Source organism: Gracilinanus agilis, chromosome X, assembly GCF_016433145.1.
Source record: "Gracilinanus agilis isolate LMUSP501 chromosome X, AgileGrace, whole genome shotgun sequence".
Classification (NCBI taxonomy): domain Eukaryota; kingdom Metazoa; phylum Chordata; class Mammalia; order Didelphimorphia; family Didelphidae; genus Gracilinanus; species Gracilinanus agilis.
The window spans coordinates 68,116,811-68,131,915 of NC_058136.1; the positions used below are offsets into that span (position 1 = coordinate 68,116,811).

Genomic DNA, 15,105 nt, shown 5'->3' on the forward strand with positions numbered 1-15,105 from the left:
TTTCTGGAAAGGAATATTTATTGATAGTAGGCGCTGTTGGTATAGATTTTTTTTTTTATTTTAAACCCTTAACTTCTGTGTATTGACTTATAGGTGGAAGATTGGTAAGGGTAGGCAATGGGGGTCAAGTGACTTGCCCAGGGTCACACAGCTGGGAAGTGTCTGAGGCCGGATTTGAACCTAGGACCTCCCGTCTCTAGGCCTGACTCTCAATCCACTGAGCTACCCAGCTGCCCCCTGTTGGTATAGATTTTAAATCCTTTCTGTAGAGGTTTACCTAGACCACTTCTGATTAAGAAACTCTAGAAAGTTAGCAACTGCCACAAATTAACACCAGGAGTGACACCTGTCAATTTCCCAGAGTGTCTTAGTTGTGGGGTGTTGGAAATACACTGCTCGGGGTCTCTGCTCACCCTGGTTGGAATCAATCATGGAAGATTTAGTCCACGGGTCGCTATTCCCCATATTTCTTTGTAAACTCTTGGGTGTTCTTACAGAATTTTTTATGGTCCTTGGAGTATTCTTCCGCTAAGTCAGCCCAACGGGGGTGCTCAGGCTAGGGGGTCGTTCACCAGCTCTATGAGGAACTGGTTGACTTGGTCAGTTTGGGTTGCGGGCTTCCAGTTTTCAGCTCTAATTACTGGCAGACAGACCTGTCCCTTTTCGTTGATATTTGGGTGGTAAGTCTTTGTTGTAAATGTGATCTTAGGTGGTTTGAACGGATACTCTGCTGGGAAGTTGATTTCGATTCTGAAGCCTCCCTTGTCATATGGAGGGTTGTCAGGAGCGACGAGCCTTTGCCAAGTCAACAAATTAGCTTCATCAACCTGGATGTTCCGGAAGTTTTTCATCACACACTTGCAGATTTCTTCCAGCTCTTTCATCAGCCTCTCACTGGCCGCCATCTTGGGTCTGGTGTTGCTGCTGTCCCACAATGCATTGCGGCTGCCCTGCAGGTTGGAGCCCCTGCACTTCCTGCTGCCTGCGCATGCTCCCGCTGAGGGGCGGGGTCAAACCTCAGCACTGTTGGTATAAAACATCCTGCCAAACATGTGCGACTATAGTTCCCCAAAATATATGGAGTCCAGAGGAACTCAAACCTCTAAAGTGCATATAGCCAAGGGATGGCTTCTGGCTTCTGGTTGCTAGAAGTCCTATTCTATCTGCACTCATGAGAAAGATGGCATTAAACATGGGGAATCTGGGTCCTATTTGTATTTGACTCCTGATACGGACCGGGGAAACCATTTAGCACAGAGGCTGTCAAACACTCAGCCAGCATCTGGCCCCACAACACTCCAGGGTTCGACTGGAACCATATTAAAATTTTAACTGAGAAATATTTGACAAAATAAGCAAAAATACAACAGGACAAAATAATGTAAGTACGAGGTTTTCCAAGTCAACATATGGCTCACAGGGATCCTTAGTATGATTTAGTGGCCCCTGTTTCTATTTGAGTTTGACACCACTGCTTTGGGGCATTGATAGGAAGATGAGAAGTCTATGCTCCTTCTTTGAAGTGAGAAGTGGAGGTGGAAGGGAAAGAGACCTCGCTAAAGCCAGAATCAAGGCCTCTCCTTTTCTCCTAAGCAGTTTCCTGCTGGACAAAAGGGTGTCCCCCCCACCCTCAGAGAGAGATAGAACTGATGGTTAGAAAATCACCCACTTTCAGAAAACCAGAGACCTTTAGGACAGAAAGAAGCACCAGGAAGCTTTGAGATCTTTCCCAGAGGGAAAGATCTAGTTAGTAGCTAATGGTCAAACTTACAGGAAAGGGATAGGAACTAGATGAGTTGATTTCTTTGAGAGAAGGAACTCCCAGATGAGTCAACTCCCTCTGTCAATACAGGTAGGCACCTTCTCCACAAACTTAGAGAGGCCCATGTCTATCTGCTTGGCAATGAGATCAATTATCTTCTAGCTAACGGAATTTCTGGGATCTTTTAGGCTCCTCATTGTGGAACCTATAGGAAATGGTCATACTTATATTTAATATTTCTGCCTTTTCCCATTTCCTACTTTTAGCTTGACAGCTTGTTGCAATTGCTCAGGTTAAAGTCACTATCACTGTATACAGTGCCTTCTTGACGTTAATTTTCTTCAAATTGGATGTTGATTTTCATTTTTGTTCTAACTGATGGCGTAACTACATACAACTCAGCTGATCCTGAGATTATTCTCACATCAGTAATCAGTGATTTTCAGTCCATTAAGATCAATTTGGTTTCTTTTTTTTCTGGATGTTTGCTATGCTGGGAACCTTCGGACTCTTTTCTTTAAGCAAGAATTCATGATCTACACATATAAGTCTTCTGAGAAGTCTCCTCATTTTCCTATACATGTTTTTCCTTTCTTCCCCTGAGCCCACCTTAGCATTGAAATTCCCCACTTTCAAAGCAGTTGTTGACTTGGCTAGGAAGATCTTCATTTCTCCTTCATCCTATTTCCCTATCTCTTCATATTCTGCAACCAGTATCAGAGAATAGACTCCAATATCCTCCTGACAGTCTTTTTGCTTCTGCTTCTACTAGCATTACAAGACATAATGGCCAACTGTCCCATGAAATGATGTTTCTTGCTGTCTTTAGCCACACAATGAAACCAAATCTGTCAACTCATTGGTTTGTCTCTCCAAGAAGATACTGTGAGCCATCCTTACATTTAGTTGTAATGTTCTCTTAAGTTTTCAAGATTTGCCTGTGGTCAATAAAAGGTTAGGTGACTTTCAGGCAGTATGCAACAGAGGTGGGGATTGAACCAAAGTCTTGAGCTAGATTTCTATCCATTATACAACACTGCCTCTGGTCAAATGCTTGACAAACTAGAGTCAGTCTAATTCATTTGGAGAAACAGTGAGATGGGCTTGAAAAAGTTGCCTGCCTTGGAGTCTAGTAGATATGGATATGGTTCCAATCTTTCCTAGCTATTGGATGATAAGCAAGTTGCTGAATCATTCTGAGACTTAGTTTCCTCATCTGTAAAATGGATTTTTTCTGATCTGTTTTAAAAGGAAAAAGAAAGAATAAACATAAGAGGAAAAAAAGAAACAGAGATATCATGTGGTCACAGATGGTAGTCAGGTGGGGAGAGAAGGAATTTCCCTTAAGTGACTGTCACTTTCCTACTAAATATCTTCAAAGGCTCCCTGTTGCTTCTATTTCATTTGGTTTTTTAAAAAAGCCTTTCCTTATTCCAGGTGAACTGGAAAGACCTCCAGGAACTGATGCAGAGCGAAAGGAGCAGAGCCAGAAGAACACTGTACACAGAGACTGATATACTGTGGTACAATTGAATGCAATGGACTTCTGTACCAGCAGCAAAGCAATGACACAGGACAGCTCTGAGGGACTTATGGTAAACAACGCTACCCACATTCAGAGGAAGGACTGCAGGAGAGGAAACATATAAGAAAAACAATTGCTTGAACGTATGGGTGGAGGTGGACATGATTGGGGATGTGGACTCGAAACTACCACACCAATGCAACTATCAACAATTTGGAAATAGGTCTTGATCAAAGACACACGATAAAACCAGTGGAAATGTGCGTCGGCCATGGATGGGGGGAGTGCGGGGGTGAAGGGGAAAGTAGGGGCATGAAGCATGTAACCATGTCAAAAATGATTATTAATAAATGTTTAAAAAATTTAAAAAAAGGTAAAAAAAGCCTTTCCTTCCATCTTAGAATTGATGCTAAGTATGGGTTTCAAGGGAGAAGAGTGGTAAGGGCTAGGCAATAGGGGTTAAGTGACTTGCCCAGGGTCACCTGGCTAGGAAGTAGCTGAGGCCAGATTGGAACCCACGCTCCACCCTCACCATCTCTAGGCCTGGCTCTCTATTCACTGTACTACCTAGCTGTCCCACTTAGCAATAGTCTTTTTATCTTTTTAACCCCTTACCTTCTGTCTTAGAATCAATACGAAGTATCAGTTCCAAGGGAGAATAGCAGTAAGGGCTAGGCAATAAGGGTTAAGTGACTTATCAAGGTCACACAGCTAGGAATTGCCAGGGGATGGGATTTGAACCTGGGACCTCCTATCTCTAGGCCTGACTCTCAATCCAATGAGCCACCTATTCTTTATATGCTGTGCTTTACCTTCTACCATGCCTTGGCAAAGGTTCCTCACTGCTGAAAAAATCCCTTATTTCCTTCAAGACTCAGCTCAAGCATATTCTAATAAATCCTTCACTGATTTCCCCAACTTCTAGCATCATTCTTCTCTAAATGCCTGGCATGGAGGTACTGTTAGTGATAGTCTGGATATATTTCTCTATGTACATGTTGTCTTTCCAGATAAAATAATGTAACCTCCTTGAGATCAGGGATTATTTCATTTTTGTCTTTGTTTCCCCAGGGACTGACACATTGTAGGCATTTAACAAATAATGATTGCAATCGGGTTTAGAGAAAAGACCTGATCCATTTTCTGAATTCCCATGTGATCAGACTATGGTCCTATAACTAAAAGACATTGGAGGCATAATTTGGATTACTGCCTCTCTAAATCTGAGTCTGATGATCAATTACACTATTGCCTCATTAATTCATATTTTTGTTTTGTAGACATTCCGTTTCCTTACTGCCTGGATACTATAGGACTTCAAGGTTAAATGGTCAAGCACCTGAGGCAAGCTTCCCCATCAGCAAGCTTTCCTGGACCAAGACATTATCTTATAGACTAAACGTTCCTGTGGTTTATTTGTCTCGGTTTTGACTCTTTTATTTAACACTTCTATGAGCTCAGGTTAAAAAAAGTCCTTAGAACCAATGTTTTTCGAACCAAAAACATAGAAGACAATTTTTTTCTAAAAATTTCTAGTCACTACAAGAATTCTACTTCCTCATACTAGGACTGTCCTTTTCATTTAAATTTTCCTCGACCCAAATGGTATGTGGTTTCTAAGTTGCATCTGAGGACTTTTAATTTCTGATTTGAAAGTTAAAATGTAATCATTACAGCCATTCTCTAATTTTTAAGTGATCAAAGAACATGAAAAGTTTTCAGAAGAATAAATCAAAGCATCAATAGTCACATAAAAATGCTCTAAATCACTATTGAGTAGTGAAATGAAAATTAAAACAAGACTGAAGTACTACTTTATGCCTATTGGATTGGCTCAGATGACAGAAAAGGAAAATTACAAATGCTGGAAAGGATATGGAAAAATTGGAGCCCTAATGCGTTGTTAGTGGAGTTGTGAACTGGTCCAGTCATTCTATAGAATAATTTGGAACTATACTCAAAGGGCTATAAATCCCCTTTGACTGGGGATTACCAATAGTAGGTCTATACCCCAAAAAGATCAGAGAAGGAGGAAAGGGGCCCATATGGACAAAAATACTAGTAGCCCTTTTTGTGGTGGTAAAGAGTTGGAAAATGAGGGAATACCCATCCATTATGAAATGGCTGATCAAGCTACGGTATATGATTGCAATAGAATACTATTGAGCTATGAGAAATAATGAGTAGAATGAATTCAGAGAAACCTAGGATAACTTACATAAACTTATGCAAAGTTTAGTGAACAGAACAAAAACATTTTTAAACATAGTAACAACAATGTTGTAGGAATGATCAAAGGTGAAAGACTTAACTACTCTAATTAAGAAAGTGATCCAAAATGATTCCAAAGCACCAGTGATGAAAAATAATGCTTTTCCATCTCTAGAGAGAGAGAACCAATGAACTCTGAGAATAGATTGAAGTATACTTTTTTCATTTTTTTGTACTTCTTGCTTTTTTTTTGCAACATGTCTAATATGGAAATATGTTTTGCATGACTTCACATGTATAACTGATATCATATGGCATGACAATGGATAGGTGAGGGCTGGAAGGGAGGAAGAGAATTTGGGACTCAACTTTTTCAAAAGATGAATGTTAAATTTCCAGGTTAAGATGGCTACATAGTAGTTGCAGAACTTTTACCCTCCCCGCCACCAACCTATACAATACCTCAAAAGAACAAAAAGGCCAAGTTCAGATGAGCAAAGGGACTCCACAATAGGGCACAGCATCAAAGATATGTGGGATTTGGGAATTTCCATGCTATAAGTGGGTAAATTAGCTCTCACCAAAACAAGAGCTGATCAAACCCTCCCCCACCACACCTATGGGGCAGGATTCACAGCCAGGGACCTAGAATTAAAGCAGTGGGGAACAACCTCTAAATTCTTGGCAGTGGATCAAGAGCACCCCTGAGAGCAGCTAGATGTGAAACCCCAGGAGGCTAAAGAGTGTGATCCTTGGGAGTGAAGAGGGAAGTGGGGCTGGGGTGGCATACAGCAGAACCCCCCCCAGACTCAAAAAGTAGCCTTAGGCAAAAACTGCTCCATAGCTCCATATACAGAGAGCCTGCCCTCTTCACCCAGACTTTTGAGGGAAGCAAGAACCAGCAGAGTAATGCCTAGCAATGCTCAAGAAAAACCAACCAACAAAAGAAACAAGAAAAAAGTACTAACTCTAGATAATTTTTACATAGAAAAAATCCAGACCACAGAACAGACAGCAGAGAAGGACAAACAAGTAAACACATCCAAACCCTCCCCAAAAATGAAAATTGGTCACAAGCTCTTGAAGAGTTCCAATCTGAGATCATGAGAAAGGTGGAAGAGATTTGGGAAGAAAAATGGGAACTAGTTCAAAAAGAAACAACAGTTTAAAAGGCAGAATTTCACAATTGGAAGTTGAGGTTCAGAAATCAAATGAAATGATAAGCAAATTGAAGACCAGAAATGACCAGCTGGAAGCCATGAAGAGCCAGATAGACCAGACTGAAAAGGAAAACCAAAAGATAATAGTTGAAAAACATTCTTTAAAGGCTAAAATTGGGCAAGAAGAAGCCAATGATCTCACAAGACAGCAAGAATTAATAAAGCAAAGTCAAAAAAATGACAAAATAGAAGGAAACATGAAATATCTCAATGAGAAGATAACAGGTCAAGAAAACAGGTCTAGAAGAGACAACTTGAGAATTATTGGTCTTCTGGAAAAATCAGAGATGAATAAAAATTCTAGATATTATACTATAAGAAATTGCCCAAGAAAATTGCCCTGATGTCCTTGAACAAGAGGGCAAAATAGACATTGAAAGAGTCCATAGAACACCCTCTACACTAAATCCTAAGAAGACAACCCCCAGGAATGTAATAGCCAAATTCAAAAGCTCCCAAGTTAAGGAGAAAATATTACAAGAAGCCAGAAAGAGACAATTCAAATATCAAGAAACACCAATCAGGATTACACAGGATCTGGCAGCCTCCACACTACAAGACCACAAGGCTTGGAATATGATATTCAGAAAGGCAAGAGAATTGGGTCTGTAGCCAAGGATCACCTACCCATCAAAACTGAGTATATACTTCCAGGGGAAAGTACGGGCATTCAACAAAATCTTAAACAATATGTATATATTTTTATTAATAATATATTTTTAATTTTTAATTATTTTTATTTATGAGTAAATCCAGGTTAATCTAAATATAAACAGGCTAATAAATAAAAGTTTATTTATTTAATTTGGGTTTTTAATTAATGATATATTTTATGTATAAGATTAAAAATCTTATGTATAAAATACAAAATATTTGGTTCATTAAAAAATAACAAAATAAATAAATAAATATTTGTTTAAGATAATCCAGGATTAAACGGATACAACAAAATCCAGAATTAAACGGAAAGTTTGATATCCAACCATAAAAAGCAAGAGAAACATGAAAAGGTAAATAAGAAAGAGAGGGGAAAGAAAAAAAAATTAAAAAGGTTCTTATTTAAGGGCTCCAATAAGATCAAATTACTTATATTCCTATATGGAAAAATATTATTTGTAACTCTCAAAAATTGTATTCACTATTATAGTAATTAGAAGAAGTACACATAGGGAAAAGTTGGAGTACTAAGTGGTCTAAGATGATGAAAGAAATTAAAATTAAAATTAAAATTAAAAGAGAAAGAAAAGGGGTGGGGGAATAGAAGATGGCACCAAAAGAAACTTAAAGGAATAAGAAAAATAGGATAATCTATACCACACAAAGAGGCATATGGGAAGGGGAGGGGAAGAATACTATTATTAGAAGGAGAGGAAGAGAGTGTTAATAGGTAATACTTAAACCTTACTCTCAGAAAAATTGATTCTGAGGGGGAAGAGCCGCTAGATCCATTGCGGTAACAAACTCTATCTTACACTACAGGGAAAATCAGAAGGGAAAAAAAAGCCAAGGGGTTTTTCTTATATATAAAATCCCAAAATTGAAGATTTCCAAGTATTTGCAAAGAAAAGGAGTTCTACCAAATTCCTTTTAGGACACAAATATGTTACTGATCCCAAAGCCAGATAGATCAAAAACAGAGAAAGAAAACTACAGACCAATCTCCTTAATGAACATAGATGCAAAAATCTTAAACAAAATACGAGCAAAAAGACTCCAGCAAATGATCATGAGGATTACTCATTATGATCAGGTGGGATTTATACCAGGAATAAAAGGATGATTCAATATTAGGAAAAACTATCCACATAATTGACCATATCAACAAGCTAATGAACAAAAATCACATGATTATCTCAATAGATGCTGAAAAGCCTTTGACAAAATACAACAACCGTTCTTATTGAAAACACTAGAAAGTATAGGAATAGAAGGGCCTTTCCTAAAAATAATAAACAGTATATATCTTAAACCATCAACAAGCATCATATGCAATGGGGATGAATTAGAAGCCTTCCCAATAAGATCAGGAGTGAAACAAGGATACCCATTATCACCTCTGTTATTTAACATTGTACTAGAAACACTAGCAATTGCAATTAGAGCAGAAAAAGAAATTGAAGGTATTAAAATAGGCAATGAGGAGACCAAGCACTCTTTCAAGACGATATCATGGTCTACTTAAAAAATCCTAGAGAATCAACTAAAAAACTAGTGGAAATAATCAACAACTTTAGTAAAGTTGCAGGATACAAAATAAATGCACACAAATCATCAGCATTTCTATATATTTCCAACACATGTCAGCAACAAGAGTTAGAAAGAGAAACACCATTCAAAATCACCCTAGACCAGTGATGGGCCAACTTTTTAAAGAGGTGGTCAAAGGAAAGGAAATGCTCATCTGTTAGTCTGTTTCTAAGGCAACTCTTTTGAAGTTTCATTGTATTCATCAGATTAGGAATAATGTTGCATGGCCAGATAGAAATTTCAGGGGGCTGCATCTGGTCCGTGGGCCATAGTTTGCCCATCACTACCCTAGACAATCTAAAATGCTTAGGAATCTATCTAACAAAATAAACACAGGAATTACATGAACACAACTATGAAACACTTTCCAAACAATTAAAACTAGATCTAAACAGTTGGAAAAACATTGAGTGCTCATGGGTAGGTCAAGCTAACATAATAAAAATGACCATCCTACCCAAATTAATTTACTTATTTAATGCCATACCTATCAAACTACCAAAATTTTTTTTACTGAATTAGAAAAAAAACTATAACAAAGTTCATTTGGAAGAACGAAACATCAAGAATATCAAGAGCAATAATGAAAAAAAACATGAAGGAAGGTGGCCTAGCAGTACCAGATCTTAAACTGTACTATAAAGCAGCGGTCATCAAAACAATATGGTACTGGCTAAGAGATAGAAGGGAGGATCAGTGGAATAGACTTGGGATAAGTGACGTCAGCAAGACAGTGTATGATAAACCCAAAGAGTCAAACTTGGGGGACAAAAATCCACTATTTGACAAAAACTGCTGGGAAAATTGTAAAACAATATGGGAGAGATTAGGTTTAGATTAACATTTCACACTCTACACCAAGATAAATTCAGAATGGGTGAATGACTTGAATATAAAGAAGGAAACTATAAGTAAATTAGGCAAACACATAATAGTATATGTGTCAGGTCTTTGAGAAAGGAAAGATTTTAAAACCAAGCAGGAGTTAGAAAAAATTACAAAATGTAAAATAAATAATTTTGATTACTTTAAATTAAAAAGGTTTTGTACAAACAAAACGAATGCAACCCAAATTAAAAGGGAATCAACAAATTGGGAAAAAATCTTTATAACAAAAAAACTCTGACCAAGGTCTAATTACTCAAATATATAAAGAGCTAAATCAATTGTACAAAAATTAAAGCCATTGGGGAATAATTGATAAATGGGCAAGGGTCATGAATAGGTAATTTTCAGATAAAGAAATCAAAACTATCAATAAGCACATGAGAAAATGTTCTAAATCTCTTATAATTAGAGAAATGCACATCAAAACAACTCAGAGGTACCACCTCACACCTTGCAGATTGGCTAAGTGGTGAATGTTGCAGGGGATGTGGCAAAATTGGGACACTGATGCATTGCTGGTGGAGCTGTGAATTGATCCAACCATTCTGGAAGGCAATTTGGAACTATGCCCAAAGGGCTTTAAAAGACTGTCTGCCCTTTGATCCAGCCATACCACTGCTGGGTTTATACCCCAAAGAGATCATAAGGGAAAAGACATGTATAGAAATATTTTTAGCTGCACACTTTGTAGTGGCAAAAATTGGAAAATGAGAGAATGTCCTTCAATTGGGGAATGGCTAAACAAATTGTGGTATCTGCTGGTGATGGAATACTATTGTTCTCAAAGGAATAACCAACTGGAGGAATTCCACGTGAACTGGAAAGACCTTCAGGAATTGATGCAGAGTGAAAGGAGCAGAACTAGGAGAACATTGTACACAGAGACGGATACACTGTGGTACAATCGAACATAACGGACTTCTCTACAAGCAGCAATGCAAGAATCCAGAACAAGGCTGAGGGAACTTATGAGAAAGAAAACTGTCCACATCCAGAGGGAGAACTGTGAAAGTAGAAACACAGAAGAAAAACAATTGCTTAAACACATGGGTTGAGGGGGATATTATTGGGGATGTAGATGCTAAACAATTACCCTAGTGCAACCATCAATAATATGGAAATAGGTCTTGATCAATGATACATGTAAAACCTAGTGGAATTGCATGTTAGCTATGGGGGGCTGTGGGGGGGTGTGGAGAGGGAAAGAACATGAATCATGTAAACATGGGAAAACATTCTAAATAAAATTAATTAATTAGGGGCAGCTGGGTAGCTCAGTGGAGTGAGAGTCAGGCCTAGAGACAGGAGGTCCTAGGTTCAAACCCGGCCTCAGCCACTTCCCAGCTGTGTGACCCTGGGCAAGTCACTTGACCCCCATTGCCCACCCTTACCAATCTTCCACCTATGAGACAATACACCGAAGTCCAAGGGTTTAAAAAAATTAATTAATTAATTTTTAAAAGATGAATGTTAAAAATCAAAAATAATTAATAAAAACTTAAAAAATTTAAGCATCCCCATATATATAAGCTCAAAGACTGAACAAGATAATAGATCGTAGTAATGAAAGGAGCAAGAGAGAATCTATTGTAGATGAAGGGGTTCAAATTTTTAATTCCTCATTTACCAACTTAACTCAAAATGGGTGGGTACACATATAAAAATCTACTACAGAGTAAAATAGGAAATCCAGGGTATAAAAATGTCACATTTATCTCATAGAACCATAAATTTAGATCTCAAAGGGACTTGAGGAGTTATTTAATCTAACTCCTTCATTTTATAGATAAGGAATGGAGAGGCTAGTGACTTACCAAAAGTCACAAAGCTAGTAAGTAGCAGTAACAAGATTGGAACTCAAGGCCTCTGGCTCCAAATCTAGCACTCTTTTCACTGTACCACATTTCCTCACGTTATACTTTTACAAAACAAAGCAAAAGAAAACAAAAAAAATGAAATAAAATGTTATTGTTTTGATACCTTTTGCTTTTATGTGACTGATGTAATGTACCTTTCCCTCTCCTCTTCCCAGAAACTCATCTCATAAGAAAGAATGAAAACTAAGGTAGAGGAGGGAGGTGGTAAGAAAAAAACTCACAGTTCAACAAAACTAAACCATGCTTTGAAAAGCGTGACTGTATAGGCAGTATACCACGTTCCCCTTAAAATTTTCCAAAGAAATTTCAAATTGAAATTGCAAAGCTCTTGTATGATTCTATAATTCTTTTTTTTTAATTTCTTTTTTTAATTTAATAATTTTTATTTTTTAGAAAAGTTAACACGGTTACATGATTCATGCTCTTACTTTCCCCTTCACTGATTCTATAATTCTTAAGCTTAAAGAATTTCTTTTCTGGACATAAATTTAGTTCTCCCTTCAATGCCGCAAATCTTGGAAGTAAAGAATCTCCTTTTCCTTCTCTTTCTAGGATGGGGAGGAATAGCCTCGCAAATCTGACTTCAATCTTAATCAGCCAGTCTGAATATTTTTTCCTTATGTAACACACTCGGAGTCTACCCTACCAAGGCCACTCAGATTAGCAGGTAAGGCTCCAAGTTTAGCAATTGCATCTCTCTTCAGGATTTTAGTGGTAATCCTTATGACTGGGGGTACTTGGCTAATGCCATTGCTTTATAGAGTCCCCAGCTCAAAAGTTCCTTTCTTCTCCCCTGTCTGACCTCTCACCAGTTAATATCTTCCACTTAAATATTTAACCACTCAAGATCAATTAGTTTCTGCAGAGGAATATTTCCTGGGCAGGTCTAGGAAGAAATGAAGTACAATAAGCTTTCAAACTGAGGCTGCCCACTCCTCTACCGCTTCAACCCCTGAGAAGAGTGAGCTCCAATGTCAACATCAGGGCTGCAAAGCTCCCTTATGGGTCGAAGACTGAGAAAGACCAAACCACAGTGGAGACAGAGGCAACACCGAGACCATGTGTTCATGTCCACATGGTAGGGGATAGGAGACCATCTGCAGTAGGTGAAAGGCTGCTGTTCCTTCCCAGATTGCTATCTCCCCTCCTACCCAGAGATTTCTAACAGTTCCACCAGGGAAGAACAAGAGAGTTCATCTGTTCAAGTCTTTTTATGAACACTCAGTTTGGGCTCAGCAGCCAATTAGAAGGCTTTCTGTCAGTAGGCAGCAAGCCAACAGGAAAAAAGTTACAGGCTATCTGCGTATGTTCTGAAGCAAGGAGGGAAAGAACCCCTCATTAAGCATGTAGATTGACAGCAGGCAAGGCATATTGCTTGAGCTCCAAGGACTTGACCCTCAGTGGCCATTCTGTCTGCCCCCCCCCATTATACTGAAAAAACTTGCTTTTCCCTTTTTCCCTGGCTCCAATTTGATTGAGGGCTCTTCTCCCTTCTTACTGACTGGCACAGACTAGGAAAAGAGTATCAGGATAATCATTTTCAAAAGGAAAAACCAAAACCTTTCAACTGCTCCTGTGCCAACTCCCTGGAATGCATGCCAATTCCTGTCCATTTTCTCTTCTTCTTTCCCACCTCCCCTGACAATAGAAGATGTGGGAAGGGGAGGAGGAAGAGCAGGAGTGGGGAGGAAAGGCCTCTCTTCCCTCCCAACTTCATTTACTTCCCTATTTGCTTGTCAGGTAGTTAAGCACTAATCTGAGGGCTGTCTGTGTTTGTCTGTCCCTGAAATAGTTAACTCCCTCAACCCGGTTGTTTTGCAGACTCGGTCATGCCAGGGCTTTTCTTTCTACAGCTGCTTGCATTTTTCTTCCTTGGAGCTGGGCAAGTGCTCTGAACTCCTGGGGGCGGTGGGGCGCGGTACCCTTACTGCATTCCCCAAATACAACCCCAAACAATAAATCCTAAGCAACATTCAAGGACCAAGTATGTGGCATTCTTCTCCTAGCACCCATTACCTTTCTAGGGAGAGGAGGCAAGGGAGTTTCATCATTGGTCCTCTGCAACTTAGATGGGATGTTCCATTTAATCCAATTCTATTGTTTGGGGTGTCGCTTTCATTTCCATTATTATGCTCGTTTTATTCTTATATTAGTCACCTGGCTCTACTTTCTTCTCTGGGTATCAGTTCATACAAAATTTGCTGTAGTTGTCAGAAATATTCATTCGTTGCCTCTCATGGCATAATAGTATTCTATTACATTCAGGGAGGAAGATGTGTTCGGCCACTTCCCAACTGACGGGCGCATCATCGCAAAAAATATTCTTTGCACTAGCAGGGAAAATAAGAATCGCCTGCTCTGAGTGTTTTGTCATATCAGGGACATCTCTTTCTTCCTTTCACTTCCTTGGGGCATATGACCACTGGTTGGATCCCTGGGCAAAGGGATACTTACTCACGCTTTAGTCTCTGTTCTCACATAATTTGAAATTGTATTGCGAAATGTTTTCTTTTCCCCAACCCCTTCGACAGCGACTAGTCGCGCGTTTTATCACCTCGGACAATCGAATGGGGCTGAAGTGAAGCCTCGAAGTTGTGTTAGTCCCTAATTCTCTCATAATTAGGCAATCAAAGCATTCGATGTGGTTGCCAAAGGTTCACGTTTCTTCTTCCGAAACTTTATATCCTTTGTCGACTTAGCTATTGGGAGAAGTTATCCTCGTGCCAGTTGTCTGTGTATATTCAAGCCATTGACTTGTCAGAGCTAAAATTAAAACTAGGAAAAGGAAAGAAGAATGAAGAGAAAAAGAGAGGGCAGAAAATGGGACAACTTATTCCTAAACTACTTAAACGAACAATTAAAAATGAAATGACAACCGGTGCAGTTTAACCATTACAAAGCAGCAGCCGTAACGGGGGGCGGGGAGAATCCCATTAAGTGTATTTGCCAATAAACATCTGTCTTGCTTGCCAAACAGAGAGATGGCTGCCAAAGGCAAAAACCAGTTAGAATATGAAATCGTTTATACAATCTTACTAAGAACTATGATGAACGATTACGAGCAGTATCATCTCGGAAAGCAGAGAATCAATGGAGGATAAAACCAGTTTAAAGATAGCTTGGCAGGATAGCTAACTAACCAAAGTCATCCCAAAGACATTCCGGAATGGTAATGGAAAGAAGATAACAACAACCAAAAAAAGAAAAATGGAAAACATTCACAAAATTATTGTAACAACCTATTTTCTCCAACGGACGATGGGACCACCACCCTTGGACCCATGTTAGCATCACAGTCCTAAAACTGATCTAGAGGAGGTCAAAATGGCAATTAAGACAAGAAAAGCATATAGATCGAACTTATTCTAAGCAGAC

At 38.9% G+C, this 15,105-nt stretch overlaps 1 pseudogene; it reads right to left on the minus strand.

The window, feature by feature from the left end:
• Window positions 1–439: 439 nt before the first annotated feature.
• Window positions 440–905, minus strand: LOC123253588 (annotated as a pseudogene).
• Window positions 906–15,105: the final 14,200 nt, after the last annotated feature.